The sequence below is a fragment of the Petromyzon marinus genome, chromosome 8, assembly GCF_048934315.1.
Source record: "Petromyzon marinus isolate PM22_M1 ecotype Great Lakes invasive population chromosome 8, UKy_Petmar_22M1.pri1.0, whole genome shotgun sequence".
NCBI lineage: Eukaryota > Metazoa > Chordata > Hyperoartia > Petromyzontiformes > Petromyzontidae > Petromyzon > Petromyzon marinus.
In genome coordinates, this window is record NC_133674.1 from 12,657,012 (window position 1) to 12,669,896 (window position 12,885).

The following is a 12,885-nucleotide window of genomic DNA, read 5'->3' on the forward strand; positions in this document are numbered from 1 at the left end:
AGTCACGAAAGCTTTAATTCTTTATTAAGCTACACACATTACGTAGAAACTGATTTCCACAAAATATAATTCAGTATTGTGGTCCCTTTCATTTTGCGGGACGCCTTTGCTGTTGTGTCACCTGGGCGGCCTGTGCCAATCCGTAGTGGACACAGCCCATTAAATTGGAGGCAGAACATTGTTGTCAGATAGCGGTCTCCTTGTGGAATTACCCAATTTAAATGCAGCACACTGCGCTTTAAACACGAACGAGAGCTGGCCATGACACTGCCACGCGGTGATGGCCTTTTGAAGAGTGTCCTTGGAGCCTTAACATCTGTAAAGCAGAAAGGACAGCAGGATTAGCATCCCCCCACCCCCCACATTGTTTGTGTACATGTCTCTCAGATTTACAAAATACTGCAGTTGATTACGAGATCCAACAAACAGTGCGTTGCACAATAATTTAGACTTGTTATGGGTATGGTATGTATTTTGTTACTTCATACAATCTCAGTGTAACTGTTCCATCTCTATAAATGGTTTTCATCATTTTTTAAATGTATTCTATTATTTAGGCCTCAATTTGCGAGAGCTTGGATGAATGCATCAATTTGCAGGGAGTGAAAAGCTTTTTTTTATAGTCTATAGTGGAAAGACATAATGGTATTTCATATGCATTCGTCTTTTTCAGAATCTGATTGGCAGATCAAAATTAAAAAGATGTTTAAAAATGAGAAAACCCATTTACAAGGATGGAACAGCTTGCTCGACTGAGATTGCATGAAGAAAGTATGTTGGGTTAGATAAAGACATGAACATATATGAAACATTTATCCATTTTTCAATGATAACAACCAATAATAAACAATGTTATAGGAATTTAATGGTGAACCTAAGAAAGAAAGATATAAACTTCGGCTCTAAATAAGTATCAGCAAAACAAAAGCAATGCACAACAAGTTCGTGAAACAAATAAAAATACATTTTGGAGGGCCACAATTGGAAAGCACATCAAAGAATGTGTAACTATGCAATATTTGAAGGTGGACTGGTTAAAATTCTGAAACAAAATTATGATACAGAAGTGACAAGCAAGTTGGAGTGCTTTTGGATCATGAAAAGCAACGCAAAAGTGTTCATAGACAAGGGAATATTACCTGCTATGACACATGGATAGAATACTGACAAAGAAAACGAAACAAAAGCTGAAAAGTATGTAAAGAAGCATTGAGGGGTGCATGCTTGGAATTACACTGAGAGACAGCAAGATAAATGCATGGATCAAAGAATGACCACAGGTTAGAAACATATGACCTGTTAAGAAGAGTAACTGCGTTTGGGCAGGAGATATCACTGGAAGGGATGATGACCCCTGGTCAAGACTGATGATGGATTGGCAGACAAAGGAGAGTCCATGGCCAAAATTAAAACTACCCCACAGATGGAGCAATGAAATAAGATCATGTATAGGAGTGCAATGGATTGCTGCATCACAAGACCATGATGAATGGCGACGACATGACGATGCATTCATTCAGCAGTGGATAGATCACGGCTGATAATGATGATAAGGATTAGCCTATCAGGCCCACCTATCCTGTACTTTTAACAATGAAACCCACTTTAGCGCATGCTTCATGACAATCAATGAAAACAACGTGTGCAGGCATATATTTAGTCATTTATACATAGTACTCCCTTTAGGGACTTTCCAACTGTTTGACAGGAATTACTCACACACGCATCACTGAAATGTGTAATCCGTGATCTTTTGCAAAATTCCTGAATTGCGAATCATCGTATATTTCTAAATGTCTTTGATACAAATATATATTACATAATTGGATGCAGTCTAGGACGGTTGGCTACATACGGTGCAAAATAAATTCAATATGCATGCATCCATATCAAGAAACTAGTTGGGGTGAAATGTGTAAGTTAAAAAAATCTCAGCAATAACAACCCGAACCTCTAGTCTCTTTTCATTGTTTATTTGCTCAATTTTGTAGATGCTGTACAATCAAGGAGGGGCACATGCCAGGATGTGTGCCCATTATCTAAAGCTGTAAGGCTTTCATTCGCGAGGCACTATAACCTACAGGGCATTAATCCTGCCGAAGTGCCACAATTCACCCGACTTTTGGTCAGGCATGGTTACATTTAAAAGCAATAACACATTTACAGCTGCACATCCTGTACTCAACAAAGCTGTTTTTTTTTTATTCTGAGCCATGCTCAGAATGTATATATAAACCCCATGATGCAAAATTGCTCATAAATGTAAACATGAATAGAAAACATATTGCAATGTATTGGCAGAGGCACTCATACGAAATGCATCAATAAGACTCTTTGTTTACCTAGGACAGGCATACTGAATCTCAAACAAGTTTTTTCAAGTATCCTTGGATGGCAGTACGGCACGTGTGTTCGTCAGCCCATCTGTGTGGACCTTTGAATGTTATCCCCTCTCTAGGTAGTTTCCTCCCACGTCACACAATTATTCATGGGATTTGCACAAGATCCAATGCAAAGCGCTCCTACGTTAATAATAATAATGCAATTTGTAACGTGCACAATGTGTCATGGACATAAATGACTGCGACTCAGAGGCATGGAGCCAAGCTCAGGGACACTTGAAAGCCGGAAGAAAGAGGTCAGATTTTAATTGTCTCTGAAAAGTCAGTGTAGATTGAATGCTGCCGCGAATGTGCAATGGGAGGATGATGGTCGGGTTCCAAAAAGCGGGGGGCTGTCACGGAGAAAAAGCGCCTTGCAGTAACAGCCCTGGACCTTGATGTAGATAGGAGGAGGATGTTGTTTGTCACGTTGCTGCTGTGTAGAGTTCCACAGTGAGCTGTAGTGCAGGATGAGAGGAAAGAAATACGAGTTGTGCCAGTCAGGCTTTCCTGGATAAACAAATGCCATTATTAACTACTAAGTGTATTTCTCAGTTTTGCTGTACAGCTCTCCGATGTGTTTTGGGTTGTGCATCTACCGTTACGCTCCGAATTCTGAAGAAGCTCCCAGCATCTGGAGTAAACCTTTAGACATAATGCTGAAGAATGCGTGGTACAAGTGAAGTGACATCACGGGATGTCAGTGTGCGGTGCCAGCCTTAGAGAGGTATGTCGGGCTGTGTAACGACATCGCGGATACCACAGGGGTGTGTGTGTTAAGTCTACAATGGGGCCCAAATGGGGGCTAGGGGTGGTCACATGGTTAGCATCCAGATCCTTCCCAAGGATTCTGGAAGGGGGTCGTGGCCAAGGGCGGAGCCAGCCACGCCACAGAGAATATAAGCCGGGTCCCCAGAGGGACCGGGGTTGTTGTTGTTCATCCTGAAGAAACCTTCGTCTACGTTCTACGTTCTCCGAGTCTCCAACACGTGGACCTGGACCCGAGCTGTGGTCCCAGTCCGTAGTAGCAGTTACGTTGCAACTAGTGGAGTTAGCCTGGTGGTCACCACCTGGTTAACTACACCAGTTACATTGTAACTAGTGTAGTTAGCCTGGTGGTCACCACCTGGTTAACTACACCAGTTACATTGTAACTAGTGTAGTTAGCCTGGTGGTCACCACCTGGTTAACTACACCAGTTACATTGTAACTAGTGTAGTTAGCCTGGTGGTCACCACCTGGTTAACTACACCAGTTACCTTGTAATTAGTGTAGTTAGCCTGGTGTTCACCACCATAGATTGTTATTCTGTTAAGGGGTAGTTACTCCGTGTGTTGGAGTTAAATAAATTTGTTGCCTCCAAGTCTATGTCTGCGACTCAGTTGTACTCACTACAACTGGTGTCAGAAGTGGCCAAACGTTCTTTTGTGAGTAAGATAGCCGAGTTAGGTTAAGCTTACGTGACGCAGACTACATACCAGGTTATCGGACGACGAGGACGACGACGGCGTTATTCCTCAGACAGCCCCAGGGATGGCGACCCCGGAGAAAGGGAGTGAGGCACCGTCGGTGGAGCATTGCGACGATCATCTCAGCGACAGCTCACCGATGTCGGGGAGAGAGCGCCGCACATTCCGCACCCGCCTCGCTGAACTCCTCGAAACCGTGGCGGCATTGGTCGCGGAGCTCGACCGCGAAGGGCCAACAGTGGAGGAGAAAGCACTTTGAGCTGCGCGGGGGCGAGCATCCCGTCGCCGTTTCCCACCAGCGGGAAACCTCCGTAACACAGCCTGCGCAAGCGGCCGCCATCTTGTTCGCGGAGCGGAGAACCCACAAAATCTGAGACTGCGTTCAGTTCGCCTGTTGAGATTCCATCTCTCAGGCGACGACTACCCTTTGTTAAAGAATTTTCAGCCACCAGAGGCGACTGGGTGGCCTTCAAGCACCGGTTCCAGATGAACTGCGACTTGGCGGGGTGGACAGAGGCAGAGGCGCTGAGAGTGCTGCCCGCCGCGCTTGACAACGACGCCTTAACGGCATTTCTCACCATCCCGCTGTCGGAGAGGGCCACGCTACAACAAGCCTTTGCTCAAATGGCGGCAATTTATGAACCGCCGTCAAAAGTTCGCCATAAGTTTAACACGTAGGCTTTCGCGACCAATATTATTCATAATAAAGGTTTTTGGGTTAGATCACGTTTATTTATAAATGTGTCGTAACCCTCCACCACCCGACACGGCCAATCAGCAAAAAAGTGTCACGTTGACAAAACACAAATAATTCACTACTTCAGCCCACCGGTGTGTTGAAGAGTTAATCCACATTTACAGTTTGAGTACGACGTTTCGCTGGTAAATACTTCCAGCATCATCGGGCAATTCGCCAGAATGGTAAAGCCCTCGCTTGCTCCCGGTTTTATATAGAGCAGCAGGGTGACGTCGTCACTTAACTCATCAGGTGCAGTGATTAGAGGCGGAGGGGGGGGTAATGTAATTATATAATCGATTAGTAATCAGTCATTGGTTATGATTAGTAATGAGTTGTAGATTAGTAATTATTTAAATCAAAATGTAATGTGTATTATTTAATAATACGCTTCCAGGCCGCACTAAGCCGGTAGCTGTCAGAACGATTAAAGTTATTCTTGTTCCTCTCAATTTCAATGGATTCTCTAATTAGTCTTTGCCAGTAATAATTAGTTTTACACACCACTGCAACATTGTCAAAATCAATTGAGTGTCCTTGTTGACAAGCATGTTCTGCCACTGCCGACAGTTGTGTTTGAGATAATTTAATATTTCTCTGATGTTCTTTTAGTCTTACGCTGATGTTACGTCCCGTCTGCCCAATGTAGCAGCTGCCACATGAACAATTAATCCGATATACACCTTCTGTTGATAGTTTAGGTAATGCGTCTTTAGTGCAAGATACTAGTTTTTGAATTTTGTGTACTGTACCAAATCTTACTGTAATGTTTTGCTTTTGCAAAACGCGGGCTAATTTGTCAGTTACTCCTGAGATATATGGAATTTTTATTGTTTTAACAATCTGGTCGCTTTCAGTAGTATTGCTTTGCGATCGTGATTTGGCATTCAGTGCTCTGTTAATTTGAGCATTATTGTAGCCATTCTGTCGTAGTGCGTCTTTAACGTGTTTAATCTCTCTCACTAGACTCTCACCATCTGACACTGTTTTCGCCCGATGTACGAGCGTCTTGATAAGAGAGGATTTTTGAGCTGGATGATGATGTGATTCTGCATTCAGATAGGCATCAGTGTGCGTTTGCTTTCTGTAAATGCTGTGTGTTATTTTACCGTTTAGGCCATGTCCAAGCAAAATATCTAGGAATGGGAGTGTGTTATTCACCTCCATTTCCATGGTGAACTGGATGGCCGGGTTTTGTGCATTGAGATGATTTAGAAAATCATTAAGTGTATCTTTACCATGTGGCCAGACAACCAAAGTGTCATCCACATACCTAAACCAAAAGGATGGTTTTAATGTGCTCGAGGCAAGTGCTCTTATTTCAAAGTTTTCCATGTACAAGTTTGCTATAGCAGGGGATAAAGGAGAACCCATTGCTGCTCCTTCCTTTTGTTTAAAGAAATCCCCTCTCCATAAGAAGTAAGTGTTATTTAAACAATGGCCAGCAAGTTTCGGAATATCTTTTTGTAAACCGGTATTCTTTACTAGTGTATCAAGTAATTTAAGCGATTCGTCCACTGGAACCTTAGTGAATAGAGAAATCACATCAAAACTTACCAGAATATCATCAGGAGTAAGTTTAATATCTTTAATCACATTCACAAGATGTTCTGATTTTTTTATGAATGAAGATGTCTTACCGATGCAGGGCTGTATTTGTTTGGTTATATATTTTGCTAATTGATATGTGGCAGAGCCAATTGTACTGACTATGGGTCGTAATGGGATGCCGATTTTATGAATCTTTGGTAGCCCATAGAGTCTAGGTGGTTTTGAGGCCCTTGGCTTAATTAGGTATTGCTCATTTTTAGGGATTAATGAATTTGCAATTATTGCAGTGGTCTTACGTTCTAAAGTATTAGTTGGATCTCGTTTAATTTTAATGTAGGTACTTTCCTCTAGTAAATTTCTAATTTTATTATCATAATCGGCTCGTGACATCACTACAGTAGTGCGGCCTTTATCAGCTGCTAGGATTTGGATATCCTTATTTACACGCAGCTCTCTTAAGGCTTTTGCCTCGTTAGAGCTAATATTTACTTTTGGAACTTTGCTATTCTCAATTATTTTAGCAACCTCATGTCTAGTCATCTCTGCCTCATTATGTGGAAGGAGTCTAACTGCTGATTCTACCTCAGCAATTATCTCATCCACTGGAATTGTGCGTGGGGTAACGGCAAAGTTAAGGCCTTTAGAAAGGATAGAGACCATGTCACCGGTTAATACAGTGTTGGTCAAGTTCAGTACAGTTTTGTTTTTACATTTTTGGTTTTCAGTAGGGATTTGTTTATTATGTGGTCTAGAAAATTTATTAATTTGGTTAGTTTTTGTTAGTTTAAACACATTATCAGGCGATTGTTGTGTTATGTTATCGATTATATTCCAATAATGCATAGATACACAATTGCTTATATCTAAGTGTAACTGCTTTAGCGATTCCGAAATGTAAGATAATTCACTCCTATTGTGCTGTATTCTCTCTATTAATAATAATTCGCTAGCTTTGTGTAGTATTTGGTTAGCTTTAGAAGACTTTATGTGATGTGTTATTTTAACTGCGTTTGGTATTACCTTTGAATAATACACATTACATTTTGATTTAAAGAATTACTAATCTACAACTCATTATTAATCATAACCAATGACTGATTACTAATCGATTATATAATTACATTACCCCCCCCTCCGCCTCTAATCACTGCACCTGATGAGTTAAGTGATGACGTCACCCTGCTGCTCTATATAAAACCGGGAGCAAGCGAGGGCTTTACCATTCTGGCGAATTGCCCAATGATGTTGGAAGTATTTACCAGCGAAACGTCGTACTCAAACTGTAAATGTGGATTAACTCTTCAACACACCGGTGGGCTGAAGTAGTGAATTATTTGTGTTTTGTCAACGTGACACTTTTTTGCTGATTGGCCGTGTCGGGTGGTGGAGGGTTACGACACATTTATAAATAAACGCGATCTAACCCAAAAACCTTTATTATGAGTTCGCCATAAGTTCGCTGCGTGGAGGAGAGGGGAGGCCGAGACGCCCCTCGCCTTCCATAGCACACTATTGGCTAGCAAAGGCTGCCTTCCCGAAGATGGACCATGAGTCGACTCGCTGGTCCTCGAGAGATTGTTGATGTTAGCAAAGGACCTCAACATCGTTATGCCGGCCGTCGACGAAGAGGATTTGTCTTCTCTCAAGGTTGCAAGATGCATCCAGGCGCACCTGCTCTTGCAACGACATAAGGGGTAGGCGGCGTGTACCGTGCCTCGTGAGGCGCGTGATACACCCAAAGATGTGGAGCCCATCAAAGCCTGCGCTTCAACCCAAGGTGGGGGCTGGCGGGGGGATGGCATGGTGCGACGGGATGAACAACTTCGACGGCGAAAGACCTCTCCTTGTCCTGGGAGCGGGCTCGTCGTGTAAACCACTACTGCAGCCTGCCGGGACACATCTCGTCAGGCTGCTGCGTGCCGCAGTGACGCCTCCCTGGGCCACCGCCATCATCCGCCCGACCGTCCTCCACTTCACTATACCCAAAGGCGAGTCGCGACACATCACACACTCAGTCCGTGAATCCACCTCACTCATTGCGTTCATTCCCGTCGTGTGTCGGTGCGTTAGGGTTCAAGTTTTGCTTGGGCTGACTGGCCGCCCTGAAAGGGTCAGTGGTCATAGTTGGCCCATAAAGTGGTTGCCGCGACCGCAGGTTCATCCGTTGTTATCGGATTGATAGAGGGGGTTGAAATCAGAATGCTCGTCGATACTGGTGCATCTCCGACTATCATTCCTAAGTTGATTTTTAACATTCTGCCCCCTAAATGTCGTACCCTATGTCCCGTCGGGGTTTTCTACTTTGCCACAAACGGCAGCTCATTGGGCATCATTGGGAAAATAACAGCGGAGGTGAGTATTGGAGATATCAAATTGACGGGACCAGTTCTTGTATCAACGTCTCTTGCTCTTCCTTGCTTGCTCGGGACTGACTTCTTACGGAAGATGCCCCTGAAAATTTGTATCGATTAGGGTTGCCTTGAGTTACCATCGGGCCATTGAATGACCTTTTTACCTTCTCCCACTCGATTGTGCACGGCCAACGCTACTGTACGAGCACTTGTGAGTAAGACCGTAAAGATTCCCCCCGAAGCGCAAATGTTGGTTCCCTTACAATTGCGCAATCCACTAGACCAGGAGGCGACTGTGGGAGGAATCCTCCTAGGACCCTCAAACAAAGCCATTCGTGGGTTGACTTTGGTGGGGGCCCAGACTCTTGTATCCAATGACCAGGCACCTTTCATTCAAGTCCTAAATGCAGGGTTGGATACGTCTGTCATTCAGGAGGGCACCGTGCTAGCCCACACGTCGCCCGTGCTTCGTGAGGGAAACATCATTGGTGGTGTGGAGGTCGCATCGAATACGAAGCAGCAACAGGTTTCGGAAGACAAATGGATGGATACGCTTTGTTCTGAAAATTCGGAATTGTCCGAGACGCAGAGGGGGGTGTTTAGGGCACTTTTACGTTAATTCTCTGTGTTTAGCAAGGGAAAATTTGACATTGGCCGCATTTTGCTTTTGAGTCACCACATTGATACGGGCGATGCCGTTCCCATCCGGCAGAACCCTTACCAGCTGAGCCCTATGGAAAAATAACACATACGGCTGGCGGTTAATTAAATATTGGCCGCCGACATTATCTCGCCATCCACCAGCCCATGGGGAGCCCCGATTGTTCTTGTTAAAAAGCAGGATGGTAGTTTGCGCTTCTGTGTTGACTTTTGAAGATTAATAAGATCTCTGTGGCCGACGTGTACCCTCTTCCTCTGATAGACGATTCCCTGGATGCTCTAGCAGGAGCACATTACTTTTTCGACTCTTCTCAAAACCCAATACAGCTTTTCGTACACCACAAGGCTTATTTGAATTTAATTGTCTTCCAATGGGTCTTCATTTCGCGCAGGCTACGTTCCAGTGATTGATGGAACTGGTTCTAGCTGACCTCCAGTGGGACTCATGCTTGATATATCCCGACGATGTTATCGTTTTTAGCCGTGCATTTAAAGAACATCTGGAACGGTTACGTGCTGTCTTTCTTAAAATGTCTGCGGTGAACCTCAAATTTAAACCACAGAAGTATCACCTGCTCCAAAAATTTGTTCTGTATCTTGGCCACATGGTCAGTAAATCAGGGATAGCGACGGACCCGGACAAAACCGCGTGTATGCGTTCTTGGCCGACCCCCACGTCGGTGGGGGAGGTGCGCAGTTTAATTAGTTTGGGTCTTATTTCCACCGTTTTGTCGCCGGGTTCGCCACTATCGCCAAACCTCTCTATGTCTTGACGGCAAAGGGTCAGAAGTTCCATTGGGGGAAGGAGGAGGAGGCCGCATTTGTTGTGCTCCGGGATGGTTTGGTGAACGCCCCTCCCCTTCTGTATCCCGACTTTTCCTTGCTAGCAACACCGGAATTGGCGCTGTTCTGTCTCAAGTCGTTAATGTTGTCTCCGGCCAAACACCGGTACTGTGTAATACGCCGGGAACTTTTGGCTATTGTTTTTTTGTGCAATAGTATCACCCCTGTCTTTATGGCAGACGCTTTGAGGTGTGCTTTGACCATGCAGTGCTACAGTATGCGCTGTGTATTGAGCAGCCGTCTGGCCAACTTTCACGTTGGTTGGAAGTCCTCCAGGACTATTCCTTTACTGTTTCCTATCGCAAAGGTACCCGACATACGAACGCAGATGCCTTGTTGCGATTACCAACGAGCGACGGGTGCGCGTTTTTCTCGGGCTCGAGGCACTGTAAGACGCCTATTGAGGACTCGCCCCCTCCCCTTGCGGCGTCGGCCAAGCTTGAAACCTCTGAGGAAGCCGAGGGTCCTGTGGCACGTGACGCCGTTATTGGCTTGGACCATGTTGAGTGGGGACGCCTCCAGGTTGAGGACGCTTCCTTGTTCAAGTCAGTTGTTTGTCGCACTCGTCAGGCCGTATCGGTTATTTGCTGAACCTAGCCTTGCGGGTGTTATTATTCGGTGAGGGTGGGAGATGCTGGTGCTGGAGAGCATTCCAAGGTTTTGCGTATGATATCACTGTGCGGTGCCGGCCTTAAAGAGGCACGGCGTCCAGTGAAATGACATCGTGGATACCACAAGGGTGTGGGTGTAGTACCGGCCCTAGAGGGGCTTCGTGAGCACTGATTGATAGCGCTAGATGGCACCAAGCTTTGTGTGCAGTGCCAACCCATGTTGTGCCAGACTCGTTAAATCGACCCTGTGGTTTTACTCAACTGAGCTCCTGAGCTCCCTTGTCAAACGCAAACCGCACCGATTAAAGCTGAGCAAAACCAGGCTCCAGTCGTGATGTCACAGGAAAATAAAACCAAGATGTGTGCCTTGTTCATTTTACATTTTCCAAGCCAAAATAGAAATGGCACTCGAACATTGTTCGAGTCACAATAATCTTACCTAACCCACGTTTATGTAACATTTTGCTTCCTGATCCCAACCCCTGACCACAGGACTTTGGCAGGAGGAAGCAGTGGAGTGGTTGGAGTGGGTGAGGGAGCTGAACTCATGGATTCTAAGGCTCATTGTGCAAATGGATAATAATCTGGGCTAGGCTTGTCACTTGTGAGGTACAAAAAAACCCAGGACAGAACAAGGGGAGAGTAATATCCCACAATAGCAGAAGACAGAACTGCATGTAAATGCATTGTCTTGAGTTGTGTATTATTATGCAACTGACAGAAGCCGGAACCTCCTCTTACTTCTTATTATAGCGCATGGCATAGTGAATAGTGACTTAAAATAGCTATATCCATTTTGAAAGACATCCAATGGTTCAGGTAAGGCGGAATTAATTGCTATTGCTGTGCCTCTATTGAGTTTTGCGACGGCAGTGATTCACGTTGCGCTGCACGGTATCTGGTCACGGTTGTCTTGCGGTTGCTTCCTGAGCTTCAGTTTTCTCAGGAAAACTGCAAGATTTCTTTTCACTGCTACATCCCTCAAAATGAGGACAATCGTGGGAAAACTAAGATAGAATGGCAACCCGAGGAATAGGCAGGAGTGGAGGGATTGACGTGGAGGAGGGGGTTGAAGTCATGGAGTCCTGTGGCTCATGGATCATAGGGACAATAATCTAGGCCCTGGTGCTGTTACTGGACCACCACTGGGCTAAAAATTCAGATTGCCCAGAGACTCTGGCTTGTGGAAATAGTATATGAGATAGCTAGGCCCCAGGAACCCATTTGTAAGTGCTCCCCCCTGGTTTGCCTTTGGGCTTGGCCATGGCAGAGTGGAAGGGTTGGCGAGTAAAAGCAACCTATTAGAGGCATCAAAGTGCACAGGGATTGTTTGTATAACCCCATTCTCCACACTACCCAAGGCATAAACCGGCAAACAGACAAGAACATAGCGCTGGAAAATGTGGAATAAAAAATCAACATCTACCAGCAGATACCAGGCAGTCATTCTGCTGTTTTATTATATTAGTTGTTTCTGTGCAAGCCTAAAGTGATATAGAAATATTTTGAAATGCAAGCAATGCCAATAAAGTGAACCATTTTATTCGGAACACTCTGCAATGCAAGTTTCAAAATTCATTGCTGGGTACTGTTTATTTGTCTACACATTTTCGTTCAATGGACATCAAAACAGTTCCAATTATTAAATGTGAGAACTGTTAACAAGTTCTGATACACTTTGAACTGAAAATCCTGCACCATAATCTGTTGTTCACACAATTGTGTCATTTGAACTGGATGACCTCTGTATTGCAAGTCCAGAGTGCTAACCATTGCACATAGCTTTAATAAGTGTATTTGGCTTCAAGTATGCTCTCGTATGACCACTTAATGTCGCTTTAGTTGGCAATCATTCAGCTAGAAATGTCAAACGTTGAAACCTGGCAAACAGGTTTGGATAGAGAATATACAGTGCTGCAGTCTTAAATTATCCAACCCAAAATGAACAAATTATAAGGTCAACAACGTCATCTCTCTGGGGTTTCCAAGCTACTAAAATGAACAAAGTGATTTCACTGTTATATGTTCATAATGTTATTGTTCGCATGGGTTTAGTTTTTTATATTATTTTTTACGATGATTTATCAAGTCCTTCTAATTTACTAGTCAATAGAGCTAGCATAAAATATGTATAGTGTATTTGAAGCCTAAGCAATAAAAAACATTTTTTTAATAAAATTTAACTTTGCTTAATACATGCCACACAAGCTAAACGAATAATTGTATGTCTGAGTAGTGCTTTAGTAATAGTTCAAATGTTGGTCAGCAGTGACTCAGCCTATT